This window comes from Bubalus bubalis, chromosome 14, assembly GCF_019923935.1.
Source record: "Bubalus bubalis isolate 160015118507 breed Murrah chromosome 14, NDDB_SH_1, whole genome shotgun sequence".
Classification (NCBI taxonomy): Eukaryota; Metazoa; Chordata; class Mammalia; order Artiodactyla; family Bovidae; genus Bubalus; species Bubalus bubalis.
Window position 1 is genome coordinate 13471844 of NC_059170.1, and position 22836 is coordinate 13494679.

The window sequence follows — 22836 nt, forward strand, 5'->3', positions numbered from 1 at the left end:
CAGGACTGCTGCCTCTCCTGAGTACACTGACCAGATCTTTCCTTCGCTTGTACCTGTATCATTCATTTGTGAATCAATCATGCACTCCTATTGATTTCTTGTTTAGTGATATAACATTTGTGTCTTTGTGTGTGTTTAATTTCTTACGTGCTACTGACTCTTCTTGAGTTTAAGAACAGGAATTACTGACACATCTACCTCCCCCCTCCCTCTCCCTACCACACCTCCCAATACTGTCCGTGCTTCTGTGCTTAGGCATATACACTCTCTTCCCTCTCCCCTACCTCATTTATGCTTTCATCTTTCGTGGGCAAGAGATTTGAGTGTGTGAAATGAGGACTGCTTGATTCCCATGTTGGACTCACCAACTCTGCCTCTAATACAGTTCTGCTCCCAGCCCCTTTCCAAAAGTTAAAGTTCACAGACCCAAATCCCATGAGCAGTTTTAAAACCTTGATCCTGGAGTCAGACTGGAGAAGCTGTGGCTACCAGCTGCTTGATCCTGCTTCAGCCCCTGCAGCAGCTGGTACAGGGGGGCAAGTCCGCTGTCCAGCTGGGCAGGACTGGAGCTCTTCAGAATCCATGCATCAACCTCCCCCTTGTACTCAGCTAGACAATAAGCTCCTTGAGGACACAGATATCATCTGCCTCATTTACTGCTGTCTTTTGTGTCTAGAAAAATACCTGGAACATAGCTGGTGCTCAATAGTTAAGGAAGGAAGAAAAAGAAGGGAGGAGGGAAGGACCATGATACATCGTGGCCAGTCTTGAGTTCAAAGAGAGAAATGTGCACAGGTGAGGTCGACAGGTGGGATGGGGGCTGCTATCTGTATTTTCAAATTGATGAAATCTCTGGGTCTGCCAAGAAGTTGAAGAATTGGTCCAAAAAAGAGAGTTGGGGCCACAGGCTGAAAACCATAGGAATGCTGGGGTTTCAAAGACACTAAAAATATCCTCTCTCTGGGGGTGCAGTAAGGCTCTTCTAAATCATTACAGCTACCTCTGACAAAGTCAACCGTGTTCATCTTGAATGTATCAGACAAACGGCTCTTGGAATCACTGGGACTCAGATCATTCCTACTTTAAATAAGGTGAAATAAGCTTCTACAATCAGAATCCAACCTTGGTTTTGTTTTTGTTTTTGTTTTTGTGGGTGCTAAGGAAACACCTATGAGGGAAGCAAACAGGGGGTAAAGTGGTGAGGTGACTTGCACCTGGGAGGTGGCAGTAATGGGATGGTATACAGAGTAATCAGCCTGACAGGGCCAACTCCCCATTCCTCTCTGCCTCCGTCTATTTTGTTCATAGCATTTAGCCCTACCTCTCCCCTTGTATTTACTTACTGTCTTTCTTTCTCCTTAGCATGTCCATCGCACCAGAGCAAGGCCATTGTCTTACTAACCCCTGTATCTCCAGTCTCAGATCAATGCCTGGCATTTAGTGGGCATTCAAAAATTAACTACTAACGAATGAACGGAAGAATATTAAAACAATTAGTTGAATCCCTGCTATATGCTGGGCCCTGTCCTTGAGGATGCTACAAGGATAGTGAGGGAGACAGGGCTGATCATAAACCTACCATAGCTCGACCCCTGATTTTAGAGAGGTATATACCCAAGGTGTTGCAAGATTCCCCCAAAGCGGAAACCTCCCGGGGTGTGCGGGGCGGGCGCGGGGCGGGGCGGGGGTGGTCCTTGGGAAGAAGCCCGTGTGCCAGGAGTACCAGGGAGCCAGGGGGACTGGCAGGGATGTGACTGGAGACAGAGCTACTCTTCGCCTGGATCCTCGGCATCTTTTCCTGACCTACGGAACCTCGGCCCCAGAGCAATCTATCTGTCGCGCGGGACCCCAGTCACATCTTCTCCCGGGCCCGGAGATGCCAGCCCCGGGTGTTCCAGTTGTCCAGCCCAATAACCTAAGAGACCTCCACCTGCTGGAGGAACCCCCTCCCCGCCCCGCCGGAGCGAGCTCCAGGTCCCCGCCCCCTGCCTGCCTTCTGCGGCGGGCAGGACCCCGCCCCGCCCTCTCGGCCCGCAGGACCCCGGCCCCGCCCCGCCCCCGTAGCCCCGCCGCTCCGTCCCGGGGGGCGGGGCCGCGCGCCGCGGCGTCTCCGAGGCGGGGGGCGCGAGGCAGGGGGCGGGGCGGCCCCCGGCGCCGGCCAATCAGCGCCGCTATCACATCCATGCAAATACGAGCACAATGGAGCGAGCCCATCACTCGCCCCTGCAAGCAAGCTTGAAATGGGCTTCTGCCTGAGCGGCAGCCGGGCTGACCAATGACGCTGTATTTTGGGCCGGCGAAGCCCAATGGCATGGCAGGGAAGGCGGGCCCGATCCGGGTTAGGGTGTCCTTGCAGGGTGTCTGAGCTAAACTTCACCAAATAATAGCTGTTTGTATTTTGGCTGCTGCAGGAGCCATTTTAGGTAAGTTCTTCTCTTAAACTTTTTATTTTCCTCCCCGGCCTCGGCGGGCCAGCCTTTTCCGCGGGCTCCCGGCCCCGCCCCGCCGGCCGGGCTGGGGTGCCCCTATGAATGAAGCCAGGATGAGGGGCTGCGGCGGCACCGCCGAGGCCCGGCCCGGGTCCGAGCTGGGGCCGGCGGCGGGCGGCCTGGCGGAGGGCAGGCGGCGGCCTGAGGCCTGAGGCTAGGTGCCGGCCTCCGCCTGCGCTCCGCTCCGGGCTCGCGCTCAGGCCGCGCTCCGGCCGGGTGGCCGTCCTTGGGAGTGCGCCGCTGCGGGCCGCGCGGAGGGGCGGGGGTCCGGGCAGACCCCCGGCCGCGGGCCAGGCGGGCGGAGGCGGGGCGTGCGAAGGGCTCCCCCATTTCCCCCGCCCCCCGCCTCCTCGGAACCCGGCCGAGGAGGGACCCCGGTCGTGCCGCGGCGGGGCAGGGGTGACCGCTATTCCCCCCCCGCCGCCCCCGCGGAGAAGTTGCTCTATTGGCGTCCTGCGTCCGTTTGCAGGGGTGGAGGAGGGTGGGCTGGTGCCAGGCTGCTGCTCCGGGAGGGGGCGGGGGCCCCCGGCGCGTCCCCGGAGCGCGCACCCCCTCCGCCCCCTTCTTACGCACTAGCGCGCACTCGCCCCGAGAATTGGAACCCTGGAGGTGTCCAGCAACCCCGCAGCCAAGTTTTGTGCATTATTAGATTGCATGTTGGAGCGTAAAGGAAAAAAAAAAAAAAAAAAAAAGGAATCTCTCCCTTTCAGGGTATTTCTTTCCTTGGCTGTTGAGAAGTAACGGAGTCTGTTGCTCCCAAATTTCCAGGGACGTGCCTGTCAGATGTGCAAAGGGTTGGCAGCTACTTGGTTTTTAAAAAGACGCTATTAGGAAATCCCCTCACTAGTGAGATAATTGAAATTTGAGTTTGTTTGCAGCTTCAGTTTTATTTGATCCGATTAAAAATGCATAAGCAGACACTTACATTTGTGTACGGAAAGTGTTCCTAGTTCCAGTTATGACTGCTGTGACTTTGCTTTCGGTAGTGTGTGATCTAATAAGGCACTGTAATTCGATTTTGAACCTGTAGGCCCGTATTCTCCAATTGAGAGTTTATGGACCATTAGTAGTCTGGCCAGGGTTTCTAGCGAATCCCTAACATCTCCAGGCATCTTTGGAGCTGTGTATGCGCCTTATTTCCCACCCCCTCTACACTGCTCCTTTCTGGTGTGGCAGATCCATGAACAGAGAAGATACCCATTTAAACATTTTTTACAGTTTTTAGAGTGTCTGCAGTATTGCCTGAAATTCGATTTTTGTTTCTCAAATGGCTTATAGGAATACCATCCCAGCAGGCTCCAAATTTAGATGTACTTTGAGGGGATACGCTTGGGACCCTTAGAAAAGTCCAGACAGGGACTACTGCTGTGTTCCCGAGACTAATTACGAACTGTCTTTCTTACTGGGGATTCGTCCCCATCAGCTGCATAGCACAGGAGAATTTGCTGGTATTCCAAATGGGAAGATCAGGCTGGCAACCTCAGGGAGATAGTTTTTCTAAACTTTGTGGCTCTCTGGGAATAGAGAGAAGGTTTGAGATCCATGTGTGATAAAAATGATTAGGCGTGAACCATCAAGTGAAAGGATGTGTGCCAACCAGAACAGGTGGTTTCGTATAAGCCTGTAACCAAAGGCCTGGGAAAATGTGGAGTGGTGAAATGATTAATTTTGGACTTCTTTCTGTCCCAGGGCAGAATTCCTAGATGAATTATGATAAATTACTTAAGCTTTTTTTCTTGATTAATAGGCTATTAAAAACTAACCTTTACAACTTCCTCTCTCCCTTTTTTTTTTTTTTTGGTGCTAATTTTGAAATCTCCCTTACCAGATTAGGATACTGTTCTCGGCTATAGTCTGGCCTTGGGCAAAGTAAACCTAGATCTGTTGTGAAATTAGTTGTGTCTCATTGTGCTACCACAGTCTGCCTGGAGTCACATTTTTAAAAAAATTTTAATTTATTTATCTTTGGCTGCCCACTGGGTCTTCGTTGCTGTGTGTGGGCTTTCTCCAGTTGCAGCCCGTGGGGGCTCCTCTCGCTGCGTTTGGTGGGCTTCCTGTTGCAGTGGCTTCTCCTGCTGCTGTTGTGGCGTGGGGGCCCCTAGGCATGTGCGATCTCCCCAGACCAGGGATCGAACCCATGTCCCCTGCACTGGCAGGCGGATTCTCAACCTCTGGACCACTAGGGAAGTCCAAGTCACATCTTTCCTACTGCACTTATTTTCTTGCTTTTTACGTTTAGTTGTTATTGCACTGTAAAGTCTTGGACTAGGATCACCTTTCCCACAACTTTTTAATGTTCTATGGCTTTCCCATTATTTTTATAATTTATTATCAGTATAGTCAGAAGTTCTTTGAACTCATCAGTGTATTAACTTCCAGACAAATCAAGTGAAACATTGAATGGCCAGTTGAAAGTGAAGTGAGAGGCCGCATGTAACATTACTGCATTTCTGGAAGATCCTTTGGCAGTTCATTTTTTGTATTTATTGATTTACTTATAACTATTACAAGTACCAAAGAAAATCTGAAGCAGAATCTTATCTCTTTAGAAACCACTGTCTCATTTGTAAGTTGTTTTGCCATTATATTATAGAAAACCTATCAGGAACAGCAGGCCCTGGGGCTAGTGTCTTGGAGCTCTCCGATTTAGAGAAGTTGCCAAGAAGTTTTCAAGTTTTCTTGAATGTATGACTTTGCCCCAAACAGAGTTTGCGGTTACGTCTTCCTGTGTTAAGCCATGAGGGAACAGGCTTGCGACTGTAGGTGCCATATGTTTTTCAACTTTCACTTGTAGACTTTGTAATAACCACATGGAGTCACACATGGATTCATGTTCTGAACCCTTTTGAACAGGCTTTAGGATTTGAGGATTCTACCTGCATAAATATCGTTGGTACTATGACACAATGACAGTGTCTAAATCAATTGAGAAGACTGTGTTCTCACCCTCTTCTCTCGTCCTCCCCAGTATAGCAAGGTTTGAAATTTGTTTTTTAAATTGAAGTATAGTTGATTTACAGTGATGTGTTAGTTTCAGGTGTACAAGCAAAGTGACTCAGTTTTATATATATATATATGTATATATACTTTTACAGATTCAGTTATACATACATATATATACTTTTTCCAGATTCTTTTCTATTATAGGTTGTTATGAGATATTCAACATAGTTCCATGTGCTATACAGTAGGTCCTTGTTGTTTATTTATATATAGTAATGTGTATTTGTTAATCCCAAACTCCTAATTTATCCCTCTCCCCACAATTGTTTTATTTTTAGTAAATAGTAGTTCTCTTTATACTTCCAGCCCTCACAGAAGCTTTAGTCAGATTTAGGTGAAAAGCTACAGTGGATCCCATGCAACTGCCTGCATTTCCCCGTACCAGATTATTACTATACTGAAAACTCTGAAATACCTAAAAAACATCTAGAGCTTAGAGATCTTATTTCCTAGAGAAAAGTTTTGTTTGCCATAGACTACGACACCCGTGTGAGGGAAACAAAAAGAACTAGCATTGAATGAACGAATACCTGGTCTGGGTCCGGCACTTAGCCGGGTGCTGGGACTACAAGAGATGAGGGAAAACAAAACAAAACAAAACCTTGTTTTCTTAGCCAATCCAGGAGCTCCATGGACTACAGCTCAGAGAAATGAAGTAACTTGTTCAAGGCCATGAAGCTGGTTCAGGTTAGAGCCAGAATTTGAACACACATCATCTCCATCCAAAGCACACCTATCCTTTTTTTACCACCAGTAGGCTCTAAAAAGATTTCTTAAAAAGCTGGAGTGTGCTGCCATGCTTTTGTGGTATGGTGCTAGATTAACTAGCACACTTTGCTTGCGTTTTGTACACCCATCCCTTTTCACTTCTCCATTTCGAGAATTTGTCATTGAAAAGGCAAGTTGGAATACAGTGAGGGCTGTTCCCCCACCCCACCCGCCATAGTGCAAAAGAGGTCTTCCTAGGGCACTTGGGAGTTCAGGGTTAGCCCAGTACAGTAATAACCATGAAGTGCACAAGGGGAATGCAGCTGATTTTTCCTTGCCAAAATGTTCTTCTCTTTGGTTCATTTCATGGAGGCCTTTGATACCCTTGTGAGAAATTCTGTTATTTCCATAAAAGTCCTGAAGGTAGTAAACTGGAGTTGTTTTAAAGTATCTACCCCTTTTCCAACTTCTGAACCAAATTATTTGCATAAAATCTGGAGAAAAGCTTTTAGTTTTGCTTGTGGTACCTGGATTAGTTGGTTTTTCTAGTTTGTAATAGTGACTTTTCAATAGACTTCCATGGTGCTTTTATCCACTGACAATTTCAGAAGAACTTAACATACCGAATAGTGTTTGAAAATTTCAGGAAATCTGGGAAGTAGAATTTTAAGTTAACTTCAGGACGTGAATCCAGACATTTACAAAGTGACAGATGCATGTTTGAATTTTGTAAAAGAGTAAAGGAAGATTTCTATTTTTCTACTTTTCTACTCCTTTATTAAAGATTCTTCTAGGGGTTTTTTTTGTTAATCTAATTTTATGGATCAAATACAGTATTGGTAAAATTTTAATATATGTTTTGGATTTTCTTGTACACTATGTGGCCAAAGCGCTTTATTTGTGGAATATCTACATTTTTAAATTCTACGATTGTCTTTCCATAAAAGGTCAGGCTTCAGGTTAAATGAAGGTCTTCCTTCCCAGGTGGTGCAGTAAAGAATCTGCCTGTCAGTGAGGGCTATGCCAGAGACAAGGTTCAGTCCCTGGGTCGGGAAGATCCCCTGGAGTAGGAAATGGCAACCCACTCCTAGATTCTTTCCTGGAGAGTCGATGGACAGAGGAGCCTGGCGGGCTACAGTCTTTGGGGTGCCAAGACTTGGACATGACTGAGCAACTGAGCAGCTACTGTAGCATTGACCTTTGGGTCCTACCTATTTAGGTTGATGTTTTCTATCCTTGGATTCATGGACATCGAGGGAGTGTTTAGCTCATCTGTAAACTCCCCAAAATAGTATATGAAATATCGCTTGTGTGTGCATTTTTATGGGAAGCAAATCCATTGCTTTTTATGATTCTCAAAGAGATCTGTGACTCCCCCCTTCCCTTCTCTCCCTCATCTCTTCCCACCCAGGTGCAAAAATAATATTAAGGATCATTGGTCTAGGTCATTACAAAGGAGTTATTTTGTTTGAGCAAAATCTTTTGCCTAGAGGCTGACTTCTTTGGGTGTTTTTTTGCGTAATCTCAGTTTCAGGTATTTTTTTGCATAATCTCAGTCTGGATCAGTTGACCTGGGCTTGGGGATGCCCTTCTGCATCAGCCATCTGAGGATGGCTTCTAGGCAAGGGTTACCCCCAGAGTTCTTCCCTGTCGTATAGTTGGGAAGCCGTTCCATGCCTTTGCCTGTCGTCTGTGCAGCCTGATAGAGTGAAGTTTGCAGCAGGTGACAAGACAGTCTTGAGAGTCCAGGGCCTCTTGGTCTTAGCCATCTGCCTCTGCAGATGGGACTGGAGGGGGTGGCCGTGGCAAAAGTTCCTGATGTTTTCTTGCTTTAAATTTTACTTCTTATTCATTCTGTTAGTGCTTCATTCAATATGTTAAGAGGAAAAGGATTTTCTTTCTGACGCTATAAGCAGAACAATTAGAAATAATTCCTCTCATTTTTATATTCCCCAGACTTTTTAATGAGCTATACCTTGTAACTTTTCCGTTATTATTGTTAATTTTAAGTGGAACTTTTCTTAAAATAAGGACTAGTTGAGCATGTAACCTTATTTTATCAGAGCATCATATATGTCAAGTTCTGTTGGGCCAGATGTTATTATAGGAAAAAGGGTCACGTATTACAGTTCTCAGAGCCTTATTTTACAATTTATTTAAGTAATAGTCAAATAGATTGGTAAAACAAAATGATTGAGCAGTCAGAAAATTCTCAGAGTAGTCTCTAGGAAGTGGCCGAACTTGAAGTTAACCTGGAGATTTTCTCCTAGGAGTCTGTTTGTTGGGCCAGACTAGAAGTTGAGTAGAAGGCAAATCTGTTTGGTTTGATATGTGGAATGAGGAAAACACCTAAGCTTTAGGTAGTTGGGGAGGGGCATTGAGCCCCATCCAGGGACTCTGTTTGATGTGTTCCTTTCCTAAGGGACAGGGGTGAAGAGATGTACCTGGGCTGGTCATTTTGGATTTGGGGAAACCATCAGCATTCTTAAGAAGTCCTTTGAAGGATTGTGTCTGGTAAAAAAGGTCCCAAATCATCAATCTTATTTAGTGAAGAAATTTTATGGAATTTAATGCAGAGACCTTAGTAATGTTCAATGGGTATCTTGGCTGATCCATTTTTGCAGTGTTAGCAGTCTAAATTCAACCTTGGGTTAGCATGAAAAAGTCAAGCCCTCATCTTTGTTGACCACATGACAGTTTTGGATCACATTATAATTGAAGACCTCTCAGGTTGTTTCTTTGAGCAAACCCCATTAGCATTACCAAATTACATTACCCTTTTTAGGAGCTGGTGGAGGGTGGTTTCTGCTTCATGGAAATAACATTTTTGCCTCAGGTTGTAAAAATACATTGAAGAAATGGTAGAGGATATGAAAGAGATCGTTAATGACCAGCTCCAGAAAGATAATCATAAAAACGTAAAATCAGCTCTTCTAGATCAGGGCTACTCAAACGTAGTCTGGATCCTTGCAAATCTGTGGACTGTTTGTTACCTATGTGCGATGAGGTAAGTTCAAAACTTGTAAGAATTGACTGCTTTTATAACATTTTTTGGGCTTCCCTGGTGGTTCAGCGGTAAAGAGTCTGCCTGCAATGCAGGAGACTCAGGTTTTATTCCTGAGTTGGGAAGATCCCCTAAAGAGGGAAATGGCAACCCAATCCAGTATTCTTGCTTGGGAAATCCCATGCACAGAGGAGGCTGGCAGGCTACAGACCATGGGGTCGTGTAAGAGTCAGACACGACTTAGTGACTAAACAGCAACAATATTTTTAAGAAAAATGATTTGTCTGTTGAATCTGATAATAGAAAATGCAAGTTTATGGTGTAGACCTTGTTTAAAATACTTTTTCCTGGTAATTAGCTTTTCTAGCATTTTATCCAAGTGTTGGTTAAAGGTGGATTAAGAAGAACCACAAGCTGATCCTTTATTATAGAGTACTGTACTGCTTGAGATGACAGGCACATCACGTCCTGCTGGAGCATTGTTAGAAATGCAGGTTTTTGGCCCCATCCCTGGTGGCTCAGACTGTAAAGCATCTCCCCTGCAATGCAGGTTTGATCCTTGGGTTGGAAAAATCCCCTGGGAAAGCAAATGGCTACCCACCAGTATTCTTGGGGCTTCCCTGGTGGCTCAGATGGTAAAGAATTGGCCTGCAACGCAGGAGACCTGGCTTTCAGCCTGGGTTTTGAAGATCCCCTGGAGAAGGAAATGACATCCCACTTCAGTATTCTTGCCTGGAGAATGCCATGGACAGAGGAGCCTGGAGGGCTACAGTCCATGGGGTCACATAGAGTTGGACTCAACTGAGCGTCTAACACCTTCACTTTCAGACCCCTGAGATAAACTCCTGGGTTAGGGACCCAGTAATCTGTGTTATAATGTATTATAACATGCTGTCCTGATGATTTTGTATACCTTGAGAAATGTTGTTCTAGGTCAGCACTGTCCAGTACAACTTTGTGCTGTGATGGAAAATGTCCTCTATCTGTGCAGGACCTGCTAGTCACATGTGGCTTTTGAAGCTCCTAAAAGGTGGCTGGTTTGACTGAGGAACAGAATTAAAGTTTTTGTTTAAAATATTAGTTAGTTTGAGTTTAAATAGCCACATATGACTGGTGGCCCTGGCATTTGACAGCACAGCTCTAGACCTTTTAACAACCTACCCGCCCCCCACCCCCCACCAACTTTTGGGGGGAAATAGTGGATTTTTTTTTCCTCTCTTTATTTAGAAAGGAAAATACAATATGGGGCAAGACTGTTCTTTAGCCTGAAATGAGACTAAACAAGTCATATAATAAAGTTTGACACTATTTTTTCCATTTATATTTACCTATTTATTTTTATCTAAAAGTTGATTTGCTGTTAAGAAAATAGTAGGATCAGAAAATAAATTTAGATCTGTGTCTTGTAAGGTTTTGTAAACAGCAAGGTAGGTTTTCATGCGAGGCCTTATGACCTTTCGTGTCTTTCAGAATGACTGCTGAAGCTTTTTTCTTTCTTACAAAGATTTATTACAGGCAGGTTTTAAGTGCAGTGCTTAATTCTCAATATAAAACACTGATATTGAGGGTTCTCATTACTTTAGTTAATGGAGATTTTTCCTATGTAAAGTATTTCTGGTTTACCAGCTTTCTTGGAGGATGGTTTTTCAGTTTATAAAGGTATAATCTTTGTCTTTAATAATATTCACCAAACTTCCCTTGAAGGATTGAGCCTTATCTTCTGTCCTCTTCCAATATATTGAAAAGTTGATTGGTTAAAGGAAAGGATTTCTTTTACTCACTCAGGGTTTGTATATGCTTCCCTGCCTCCAGCCCCATCTATTTATACTTCAAATTTTAAATTCCTTAAAATCAAGGATAACATTGAGGCAAAATATGTTTATTGGTTAACATCCATTGCAGAATTGGAAGGTATTTTGTGATTGACAAGGTGGAAGGAAACTTGGCTATAGAGGTAAGTGAAGGGACTTCCTTGGTGGTCCAGTGGCTAAGACTCTGTGCTCCCATCTCAAGGGGCCTGGGTTTGATCCCTGGTCAGGGACCTAGATCCCATGCGCTGCAACTAAAGATCCTGCATGCTGCAGTGAAAATCCAAAATCCCCAGTTCCATAGCTTGGAACAGGGGCAGCCAAATAACTAAGTATTTTTTAAAAAAGTAAATGAAGATTCGCAGGTAGAATTATAGCTTTTTAAGATGTTGTCTAGACATAATAAAATGGATTTTTCTAGGGATATTGTAATTTTCTTAAATTAATTTGCCAGGTTTTAGGTTTTCAAGCAGGAGATTGTTACTCATTCAGCAGTGACTCTTGAAGCATGAGAGACAGTATGATGTTCCATACACTTTTTACACTCATAGATATTAGACTCAGAAGGCTTCTTAAAGATCGTAGGTAGAACTGCAGGCAGAGCAAAGTTGCTGATGCAGCAGTGGCCCTTGCTTTGTTTATGGCATGAACATGAGTTTTCATTAAAAAGCAGCACTGTTTTCCCTTTAATTCTGTTGTAGGAGACAGTCTTATTCTCTCAGAGTGACTTGAGATTTATGGCAGGTTGTCTGGGCAGGGGCTTCTGTTCAGCTGCGACACAAGTTATCACTGATTGGGGGAGCTTAACGTTTTGTAACATGCAGCTTTGAGCTCTTTTGTTGGACTTTCTCCAAAGGATTTCAAGTTCTTGATCCCTAGGCACATATTTGGATTACTGCTTTGGGGTCTTAAGGAATTGGAAAACCCAGTCTGTTGGAATTGAGATCTGGTAGCTGACAGATCCCAAGCCCTGAAGTTTCAGAGGCACCATCGCTGATTTGCAGAGCTATGACTGGAATGTTGTATGAGATGTTACTAAAAAAACTGATTTCATAAGCTGTGCTGAAACACCAGACTCCTCATTTACACATGATAGTCATACTCTGTCCATCCTTATCTGCTCTTCCTTCCACATTTCTTGCTCGAAGGGCTCTCCCTGGGTGCTCTTGACTTTTCTTCCATTGTTCACTCTTGAACTAAGCTTTGTTCCTACCATCATAGCTGTGATTATGGCAGTTATTTCTAGTTTAAAGTTTTAAGTGTTATCAAGTCTTACATAATTCAGCATCTTCACTAGATTGTTCTAAACCAAAGCTTCTTTCTGGTTTTTCAGGATTGCAGAAGAGTAGAGTTGAAAGGGACTTCAAGGCCATCTAGTCAATATTGTTATCTTATGGATGATGAAGGGGCTTCCCAGCTGGCACTAGTGGTAAGGAATCCACCTGCCGATGCAAGAGACCCAAGAGATGCAGGTTCGATCCTCAGGTAGGGAAGATCCCCCGGAGGAGGAAATGGCAACTTGCTCCAGCATTCTTGCTTGGAAAATCCCATGGACAGAGGAGCCTGGCAGACTATAGTCCACGGGGCCACAGGCTTCCCTAGTGGCTCAGACGCTAAAGCGTCCGTCTGCAATGCAGGAGACCCGGGTTCGATCCCTGGTTGGGAAGACCCCCTGGAGAAGGAAATGGCAGCCCACTCCAGTATCCTTGCCTGGAAAATCCCATGGACCACGGAGCTTGGTAGGCTACCATCCATGAGGTCGCAAAGAGTTGGATACGACTGAGCGACTTCACTTTCCAGCGACTGGACACTCACATGGACGAAGGAACAGAGTCCCAGTCATGTCCTAGTCAAAAGATTTGTTAGGCCATAGCACTAGGTTACAGTCAAGCTAGGATTCAGTTCTCATTTCACTAAATAGGACTCTTGCCCTAATTCTGATGGTTAGGGTCCTAAAAACGTACATAGGAGGATTTCCCTTAAGAACTTATGGAGAAAGGTGGGGAAGGAGTGCTCGGAGATTAGAAGTGAATTTATGAAAGGCTGCGTAAGTTTTCTTATGTTCTCTAAAATAAGGATATCATCAATGAAATTTTACATGTCCTAAAGGAGTCAGAATGACTGGTACTATTTTGGTAGCTCTTGTTTACTATGTCTTGTTTACTAGAAACATTCTGGCATGTCCTTCCCTGATATCATGGTAAAAGGCTTGTGGTACTATTTTGGTAACACGTGTTTACTATTCTTTGCTTACTAGAAACTTTTTGGCGTGTCCTTCCATTATATCCTGGTGAGATGCTTGTAAGTTCACCTTTGCTTTATTGCAGTTAATGTGTTTGGAGGTGGTTCTCACATCTGCTTATTCCTTCAACTTTATGCCTTAGGGTTCTTAGAATAAGTTTTTCCCAGAGCCCTCAATAATCATGATAATGGTGATAGCAGCTACTCGGTCATTGGCGGCTTACTGAACACCTGGTACGGTGCGAGGTCCTTTCATGGTTTGCTGATTGTTAGAGCTGTTCTCCGTGTTTCTTTTGGGTACACGGTAGAGTTGCAGTCCATCACCTTCAAGTTGAGCGTGGCCACATGACTTGCTTTGGATACTGAAATTTGACTGAAAGTCATGTGAGACACTTCTAGGCAGATACTTTTTTTTCCCCTGAAAGAAATCTGCAGTGGTTACACAGTGTAAGCCAGTTAGCCCATACTTTAGACCACTGCATTTTTTAAACAGGAATTTTAACTGCAGCATAACCAAGCTCATCCTGAGGAATATACATGGATTTCTCCTTCATCCTCCTGGCTAAGGGCTGATAATAGCCCATGTTACAGTTGAGGCAGTGGAGGTAAAGGAGTTAAGTTACTTGTCTGTAATTTCTGAGCTAGTCACCTAGGCAGTTTGAGCCTGACATTCTTTTTATTTATTTTATTTTATTAATTTTTTTGGGCCGTGCTGGGTCTTGGTTGCTGCACAGGTTTTTCTCTCATTGCGGTGAGTGGGGGCTACTCTCTCATTGCAGTGCGTTGGCTTCTCCTTGCGATGGCCTCTTCTCGCAGAGCATGGGCACTGGAGCGTGCGCGCTTCAGTACTTGCTGCACGTGGGCTCGGTTCTTGGGGCTCTGGGGCTTGGGCCTAGTTGCTCTGTGGCATGGGGGATCTTCCCCGATCAGGGATTGAACCCCTGTCTCCCGCATTGGCTGGCGGATTCTTTACCACTGAGCCACCAGGGCAGCCGCCTTTGGTTTTATTCGTATCTGCTTATTTCTTTTTGGCTGTGCTGGGTCTCCGTTGCTGCGTGTGCGCTTTCTCTAGTTGTGGCGGCGAGTGGGGACTACTCTCTGGTTGTGGTGCTCAGGCTTCTCGTTGTGACGGTTTCTCTTGTTGGTGAGCACGGGCCCTAGGGTACTCGGACTTAGCTGCCCTTCCTGGAGCAGGGATCAAACCTGTGTCCCCTGCACTGGCAGGCGGATTCTTAACCGCGGGACCACCAAGAAGGTCCTGAGCCCGACATTCTTAAGCAGTTGCGGTGTGCTGCCCTACTGTGGGCTGTGTCATCTCGGTACCGAATGCGTCTAGAATGTGGGCTCTGCCTGTAATTACTTCATGTCAGAACTTCTGCTTACTTCTCTGTTTCGTCCCTTCTTACAGATAGATGCTCCTGCCGTTTCAGGTCCAAGGCTGACTGCTCCAGCCAGCATGTATCCTTCCCAGCGTTGGGCTGCACACCCACCACTCCTCTGTCATCTGTTCTCTGCTCTTACTGCCTTCTGAAATTCCATCTTCCACGTGATGAGGATAGTTCCTTGCCGTAAATATCCTCGCATTTCTAATATTTGTGAAGCATATTTCTCAGAAGGCCACATTTAGCTTATGAATAGGAGACTGCCCGATATGGTGATTAAAATGCATGGCCTCTGCAGCCGGCCACCGGGTTTGACTTCTTGCTGTGCTACTCACTCTCCATGCCTCAGTTGCCTCATCTGTAAGGAGATAATACCTGTGTCTCATGGTTCTTTCGAGGATTAAATGAGTTAATTTATGTAATGCCTTGGAACAATACTTGGCACACTGTAAGCATGATTTAAGCATTAGCTATTATAATTTTATGAAGAATCAGGTATCCAAGGACTAAGATGGAGATAAATCACTACTGATTTTTATCTTTCTGAGGTTAATATTAAGATATCAAAGATTTAATACCACCTTTAATTTTTCCTTTTGTTCAGTAGGAATTACTGAGTAACTTTATACGCTCTGGGGAGGAAATGACCTAGAGCTTGCCCCTAAAGAATTTACAGTATAGAGGGGAGATAAGATATATGTCTACCTGAACAGCAGATACCTGTACACAGATATTTGTGCTATTATGAAGTAGCCCATAAAAAGTGTCCAAGACAAGAAAGATAAAGGGCTTTGGAAGTTCAGAAAAGGGAGGGATGGGGAGTCAGAGAGGGCTTTGAGTCAGACTGGGCATTTTTTTGGGTAGGAAAGATGCAGGATTTGGATATGTGGAGACTGGATGAGGAAGGGAGCCAGTCTCTGCATGAAAGGAAAGATCAGATCCGAGGGCATAATAAATATATTCATCCATTCAGCAAATATGTGTTGAACCTTGACTTTGTGCTCAGCACAGATATAAGCCCTGGGGCTGCAGTGGTAAACAGAATCAAGTTCCTACTCTCATGGAGCTTATGTTCCAGTCTTATTTGAATATGCAGAACCATGATGTATCAGGTGGCTGACTAAGAAGAAAAATAAAGCAGGATAAGGAGACAGAATAGATTTACATAACTAAGAAAAGCATGATTAATTTCTAAAGGTCAGTTTTTTGGGGGGGCTGGGAATCTCTTGAGGAAACCCACTGTGTTAGTTGCTTAGTTGTTTCTCACTCTGTGCGACCCCCTGGGCTGCAGCCCACCAAGCTCCTCTGTCCCTGGAGTTCTCCAGGCAAGAATACTGGAGTGGGTAGCCATTTCCTTCTCCAGGGGATCTTCCCAAGCCAGGGATCAAACCCAGGTTTCCTGCCTTGCGGGCAAATTCTTTACTGTCTGAGCCACCAGGGAAGCACAAAGAATACTGGAGTGGGTTGCACTTCTTTCTCCAGGGGTTCTTCCCAACCCAGGGATAGAACCTGGGTCTCGTGCCTTGCAGGTGGATTCTTGGTTACTGTCTGAGCCACCAGGGAAGCCCAGGAGACAGCTAAATGGCTTTTCCTGTGCCATGGACTGTATCTGCTGTTTTCTGTGCTCCTAGTTTTCTGTCCCTTGCTCTTGACAAATATCTAGATATTTCCCTTTCTGTGAGATTGAGACTAGTCCCAGTGTCTTCATGGGGCCTTCCCCCTCTGTATCTGCCAGAAGCACTCTGTTTACCCAGTTCTCTTCTGGAGTCAGAGTTTGCCTCTGTAACTGACTTGTCTTTTCTCATACTGTTACTTCTTTATTCCTGGAGAAGAAAATGGCAACCCACTCCAGTATTCTTGCCTGGAGAATCCCATGGCGGAGGAGGGCTACAGTCCACGGGGTCGCAGAGAGTCGGACACGACTGAGCAACTTCACTTTCGCTTTCACTTTCCTCCTTTATTCCACAAGCATATGATGCCTCAATACTTAGTAAACAGTTGTGAAACTTTCGTTTTGTTTCGGCCTTTACCAGGCTTTAGGAACTTGAAGATAAATGCACTTGGCCTCTGCCCTTGAGGAATGCACAGTCCTACTAGAGATGGAAAATAAAAACTCCTACTACCAACATCGTGATACATGTCAAACTAGAGCCGTGTCCAGTTTTGTTAGAACTCCCCATGTACCCAGGGAAGTTGGTGAAGGCTTTTCAAAGGAAGGAACTTTTAAATTGGTTCCTGAAAATTGATTTGGAGTGAATAATCAGACTGGGACTGGTGTCTGATTTGAAGAAGCCTTTTATGCATAGGAAGTGTCCTCTGAGGGAACAGGCGGAGGCTGGTGGAGCGCTGTGGAGCTGAGTGGGAGGTCGGGCTGGAGGAGTAGGTTGGAGACGTTGAAAGGCTTTGGAGATTGCAGTAAGGAATTTAGATTTGTATTGGTAGTGAGGAGTCATCGGATACCTAAACGCAGGAGAGTAAATTGTATTCCATCCTTGGTAGAAGCGATTGGTATAAAACAGTGGCGCTCAAACTTGACTGCGTATTAGAATTGTCTGGAAAGCATTAAGAAAGCCAGTGCCCATTCTGCACGCCGGAAAAGCAGATTTCCCTGGAAGAGACTCAGGCACTGGAATTTTGGTCACTTCTCAGGTGATTCCAGTGTGCATCCAAGGTAAGCACCAGTGGTTGGGAGAGGCTTGACCAGCAGGTTAATGAATGAGGGAGGCCATTGCGATGGCCTGGCTAGGAGATAAGTCTCTGAATTGAGGCATTGGGAGCAGGGATAAGGGAAGACAAGAGTCAACCACTATTATTGTTCTTCAGTTTGCTGTATGTTTGTCTTCTCCCATAAAGTTGTGGCCCCATGAGTGCAAAGTCCAGTCGCTGTACTTTGAATTCCTCATGGAGAGCTGTGGGTAGCAGGTTCTCAGTAAATATTTGCCATGATTAAAGTCAGTTTTCTTTTGTTCAGATACCCATAGTTGAGTTCTTAGGGCATTTTTATTTCAATTGCTTCTCTCCTTTTTGTTATTAAACAGAAATTCCTTTAGGAATGAGAATGGATGGAGATGAAACTTTTAGGTCAGTTTTACTTCCTCATAATTCTGATGAAAGATTTAGGAAGTTAAAACCCAGTGATTAAAACAATGTCTGCATATGGAGTTGATTTATCTGTACTATCTCTCATTAGCCCAGATAATTAAATTTGCCTTTAACTCTTGGTATTTGTATAAAATCAACCAGTAGTAATATACCCTTTAAAATAAAGACTCTACGTAGAGTCCCTAGATTCTTAAAGTATTCCTAAGGTTTACCTTCCCCAACAGCACATGAAAGGTAAACCTCAAAAATAATACCCAGATTCTGTTAATCTGTGTATTGACTCAGGACTTTATCGTATGGTATAGAAACAGACATGGTTTGTGCATGTGAAATAATTCCTCTTTGCCAAATACATTTATCTGTAGGGATAGTATTTTAAAGTGTTGTGAAGCATTTTCATGTCAACCTTTCATACTCTGTTCTAATGGAGGGGAGTTGGAATATATGGAAATTAAAAACTTTAAAAATATTTGACAGCATTTATACCCCTTGCCACTTTGTATTTTGAAAAATAGCAAACCTACAGAAAGTAAGTTAAGAGAATTATACCTTAACACCCATCTCCCCTCTACCTGGATTCATCAATGATTAATGTTTTGCCAAATTTGCTTTATATCTTTCTCCATGTCTGAATGTGTGAAGTGTGAAAGTAAATCGCTCAGTCATATCTGACTCTTTGCAACCTCATGTTATATAGCCCGCCAGGCTCCTCTGTCCATGGGATTCTTCAGGCAAGAATACTAGAGTGCGTTGCCATTCCCTTCTTCAGGGGATCTTCCCAACCTAGGAATCAAACCTGGGTCTCCTGCATTGCAGGCAGATTCTTTACTGTCTGAGCCACCAGGGAGGCTATATGTCTAGTTCTTTCTAAAGCCATCCCCTTTGGGAGTTTCTTGCAGACATGGTGACATTTCACTCCTGGAGAAAGGGTGTCCAACTATAATACAGTCATATCACTTGGGATACTTGACATAAAACCAGTATGTAGTCCATATTTAAATTTTACTATTTCCTTGTTCTCTAGCTTTTTTATTTTTCCTGATCTAGTATTCTGTCAAGGATCATACATTGTATTAAAAGTGTGTCCTTGCCTTTCAGTGTGGATTAGTGTGATCTGGTAGTCACAGGGTTTCCAGAATGGGAGTGAATACCCGCTTTAAAGGACGTCATGGCCCTGCTTCCCACCCTGCTTACCTGTTTACCCCCTTCCACGGCCCCCGTCACAGGCTGGAAATGGACCTTCTTAGACTGATGGCAGGAAGTCTAAGGATGACTGGTTCATCCTAAAGTAGAACCTAGCACTCAGTGCCGACTGGCTTGTGCGCATCATACTGATGCTCGGAGATGCTTTGTCCTATGCAGAGTCACTGTCCATTTTAGGGTTAAAGCCATTCAGGTTGCCCAGGTACCTAAGAGAATGTTAGCACAGGGAACTATATTCAGTGTCTTGTAATAACCTATAACGGAAAGAACCTAAAAAAGAATATATATATATTTACACACACACACACACACACACACACACACACATATATATATATATATAATTGAGTTATTTTGCTGTACACCTGAAGCTAACACAAAATTGTGAATTTACTGTACTTTAAAAAATGATAAAAGAAGTGGAGAATGTGGTAGTGTTAATGAGACTTTGGGAAGAGCTTTGCATAGTTGTCTCTAAATCACCTGGAACATTAATAAGAGTTAGGAGTTGTCTTCTGAGGACATTTCTTGAGGACTGCTGATTATGATGACTTTGTCTTAATATAGTTCATATTAATTAATAGTTTTAATTTTTTGAAAAAACTGTTAAGGACCTCCCTACCCTCACCCCCACTTTCAATATTCTAGTCGTCGTGGCCTTTTGCTCCCTTGCCCTTCTTGTTTTACACTCCTTCCTGGGCAGACTTCTCTCTTGTTTTAGCTCTTGATGACCCTGACATCTTTGTTTCCATCCCCATTCTCTTCTGAGCTCCAGACCCTCATTTCCAACCACGTAACTCTTTGCAGCTTCTCCTGCATGTTCCGCATGCAAAACTGAGCTTGCTGTCTTTCTGTGTAAACCTGAGTATCGATCTGAATACTGGGTGGGTGCAGGTGAGAGTGACATGGCATTTGACCAGGGGGCTAAGAACACTAGACTCAGGTCCCTAACCAGCTTCTGCCGTCCCGAACACCCCTCCCTTCCCTAAGCCCCGTCCCCGCACCAAGCCCCCCCTCCCCCCAGCATACACACTTAATGGGAAGGAGGCAGCCGAAGGCAGGGCTTTGCTCATAACATCATTTCTGGCTGAATGTGGAGTCTTGAAAGTTAGACTTTATGAAATGGTTCTCAATCTTTTTTTTTTTTTTTTCCATTATCACTCCCCTAAGAAGCCTTTTTTAGACAGGCTATTTTCTTTAGTATTATCCTCCCATCCATGAAGATTTAATACCACAAATATGTAGCATATCTGTTTATGTACTGTGTCTGCTTAATAACGAATAAGGTATTTTAACCCCCAGGAACCAATTTTTGCCCCCTTGGGGAGGTGCTGTCCCGTTGAGAATGCATGCTTTAAGCTAAGCTGGAGGCAGTCTGTGAAGTCTCAAAACAGCACAAGCCAGAGTGTCTGCTTGCCATCTCTCCTGCCCACAGAGAATTTACCTTAGGCTCACAACTGATGGCTGAAAGCAGAGTTTGGTCACCTTGTTGAGACCGTGGCTCACGGAAGTAACACTGTGCTGTGCCCAGTGTATGCACAAATATGTTATTCAGATGTTTTAATACTTGGTATTTATTCTTACTGCTGCTCATGTACTCTATTTTTAGTCTGTATTCTTTTAAAGATAGTTTTATTGAGGTAATTTGCATACTGTAAAATTCACCTGTTTTCTATGTATTTTTTTATTTTAAAAGAAATGCTGGTTGTGACCCACTGGTTGGCAACAGCCTGACTCTCAGCCAGAAGAACAGTGCCAAGGCCTCACTGGTCTGGAGACCACCTGTAGTCCACCAAAGAAGTGAGAAGGAAGTAGTGACAGGGTCCTAACCCTGACCCCCTGGTTCTCCCTGTAGTCATGGGACTTTGTTTTAATAAATACCCTTGGACTTGAACAGACTGGTCATTTTACTCCTTGGTAAGAGATGAATGCTGGAGAGCTCCTGGTGGCTCAGACAGTAAAGAATTTCCCACAGTGCAGGAGACGAGTATTCAGTCCCTGGGTTGGGCAGATCTCCTGGAGAAGGGAATGGCTACCCACTCCAGTATTCTTGCCTGGAGAATTCCACGGACAGAGGAGCCTGATGCGCTATGGTCCATGGGATCACAAAGAGTCAGACACGATTGAATGACTCACACTTTCATAGGGGATGAATGCTGGAGAGCTCATGGCAGGGGCCGTGTGCTTTTCAAACCCACAGGTGAAAACTGCTTTGGTGGCAGCCAAAGCATTTGCCTCGCCAGGAAGCTGAAACAGGCATCTTCATTCTGTGATTCGTGGTGCCCGCACACATGCCCCTCCCCCCACCAAAAGAAAGTGGAATGGGATGTGGAGAGGGGAAGATTGGATTTATCCATAAGAATATTGGAGAGACTGACTGTAGCAATCTATATATTTGATTAATTTGCTGTCGTTAATCTCTTAAAAGGGGATAAAGCACTGAGGAAATGAAATAGGAAGCTGCTGAGTCTTCATTAGAAGAGCAGAAGAGGCCTAAAAAATGGGGTCTGTTGGGGTGTGTGTGTGGTCAGAGGGAGGCCACGCCTGCAGCCAGGAGGAATCATCTGTGCAGACAGGGAAATGAGTGGTCAAAAGGTCTGGAGAGTAGATTTTTCCCGTGCTTACCTTTTTGTTTTTTGGTCATACTCTGCAGAATGTGGGAATCTTAGTTCCCCCACCAAGGATCGAACCCATGCATCCTGCATTGGAAGGCTGGAGTCTCTGGACCAGCAAGGAAGTCCCTGCCCCTGCTTGCTTTTGACCCCAGAACCAGGCAGGGCAGGAATATGATAGGAGCAAAGAAAACTGGCAAAGAAAAAGAAAAAGGGCTTCCCTGATAGCTCAGCTGGTAAAGAATCCACCTGTAATGCAGCTCAGGAGACTTCGGTTCGATTCCTGGGTTGGGCAGATCCTCTGGAGAAGGGATAGGCTACCTACCCCAATATTCTTGGGCTTCCCTTGTGGCTCAGCTGGTAAAGAATGTGCCTGCAATGGGGGAGACCTGGGTTGGATCCCTGGGTTGAGAAGATCCCCTGGAAAAGGTAATGGCCGCCCACTCAGTATTCTGGCCTGGAGAAGTCCATGGACATAGATAGTTAGGAGTTTCCTGATAACTCAGGTGGTGAAGAATCCACCTGCAGTGCAGGAGACCCCAGTTCAATTCCTGGGTCGGGAAGATCCCCTAGAGAAGGGAAAGGCTACCCACTCCAGTATTCTGGCCTAGAGAATTCATGGACTGTATAGTCCATGGGCTTGCAAAGAGTCAGACATGACTCAGCAACTTTCACTTTCAAAGAAAACTGAGACATCCCATCCCAGAGCAGCAGAATAATTAGAGCAAATATTTGTGGAGTGCTTAACTATATGCCGGGAACTAAACATTGTATATTCTCACTTTATATTTTTTATTTAATCTTTTAAAACTATGAGGTTGTACATTATGGTAGTGCCCGCCTCCCCAACTCCGCATGTTATGATGAGGAAAACTGAGGTCAGGAAGATAAAGAAACTTGTTCAGAGTCACACAGTTGGTTTTTTGTTCTTACATGTAATGTAGGACACTGGAGACCCTGCCTGGACTACGTGAACCTGCTGCCTCTGGGAGCACGTCTGCTGCACCAGCCTTCTGAGGAGTACAGCTTACCTGGCAGATCCCGTGATCATCATTTAAGTCACTTAGTCTCCAGGTTGCTACCCTGAAGTTCACTGTTAGAGGCTGGTGACCACAACACTAAAAATAACATTGTCCTAGAGAATATTTATAGTTTTTTCACTCCCTCAAGTACAGACTGTGCCTTATCTGGGAAATACCACTTATTTTAGGGCTCTTGAGTTGGGCATTTAAATGGTAGGGCTTGTTAGGTGGTAGTCATATTTCAAATTAGTTCTGCAGACAT

General features: G+C 44.6%; 1 protein-coding gene across 8 annotated transcripts in view; it reads left to right on the forward strand.

Annotated features, from left to right (window-relative positions):
- The first annotated feature begins 2267 nt into the window (after positions 1 to 2267).
- The window catches only part of CHD6 (chromodomain helicase DNA binding protein 6), a 201717-nt gene continuing 181148 nt past the window's right edge, over positions 2268 to 22836 (forward strand). For 2 of the 8 annotated variants that reach the window (XM_044927646.2, XM_025263458.3), the window contains exon 1: positions 2268 to 2423. The gene's annotated coding sequence lies outside the window, so the exon portion shown is untranslated. Of the gene's footprint in view, positions 2424 to 22496; positions 22627 to 22836 lie in introns of all 8 variants that reach the window. The other 6 variants (XM_025263457.3, XM_025263456.3, XM_044927644.2 and 3 more) reach the window with 5 other exon arrangements.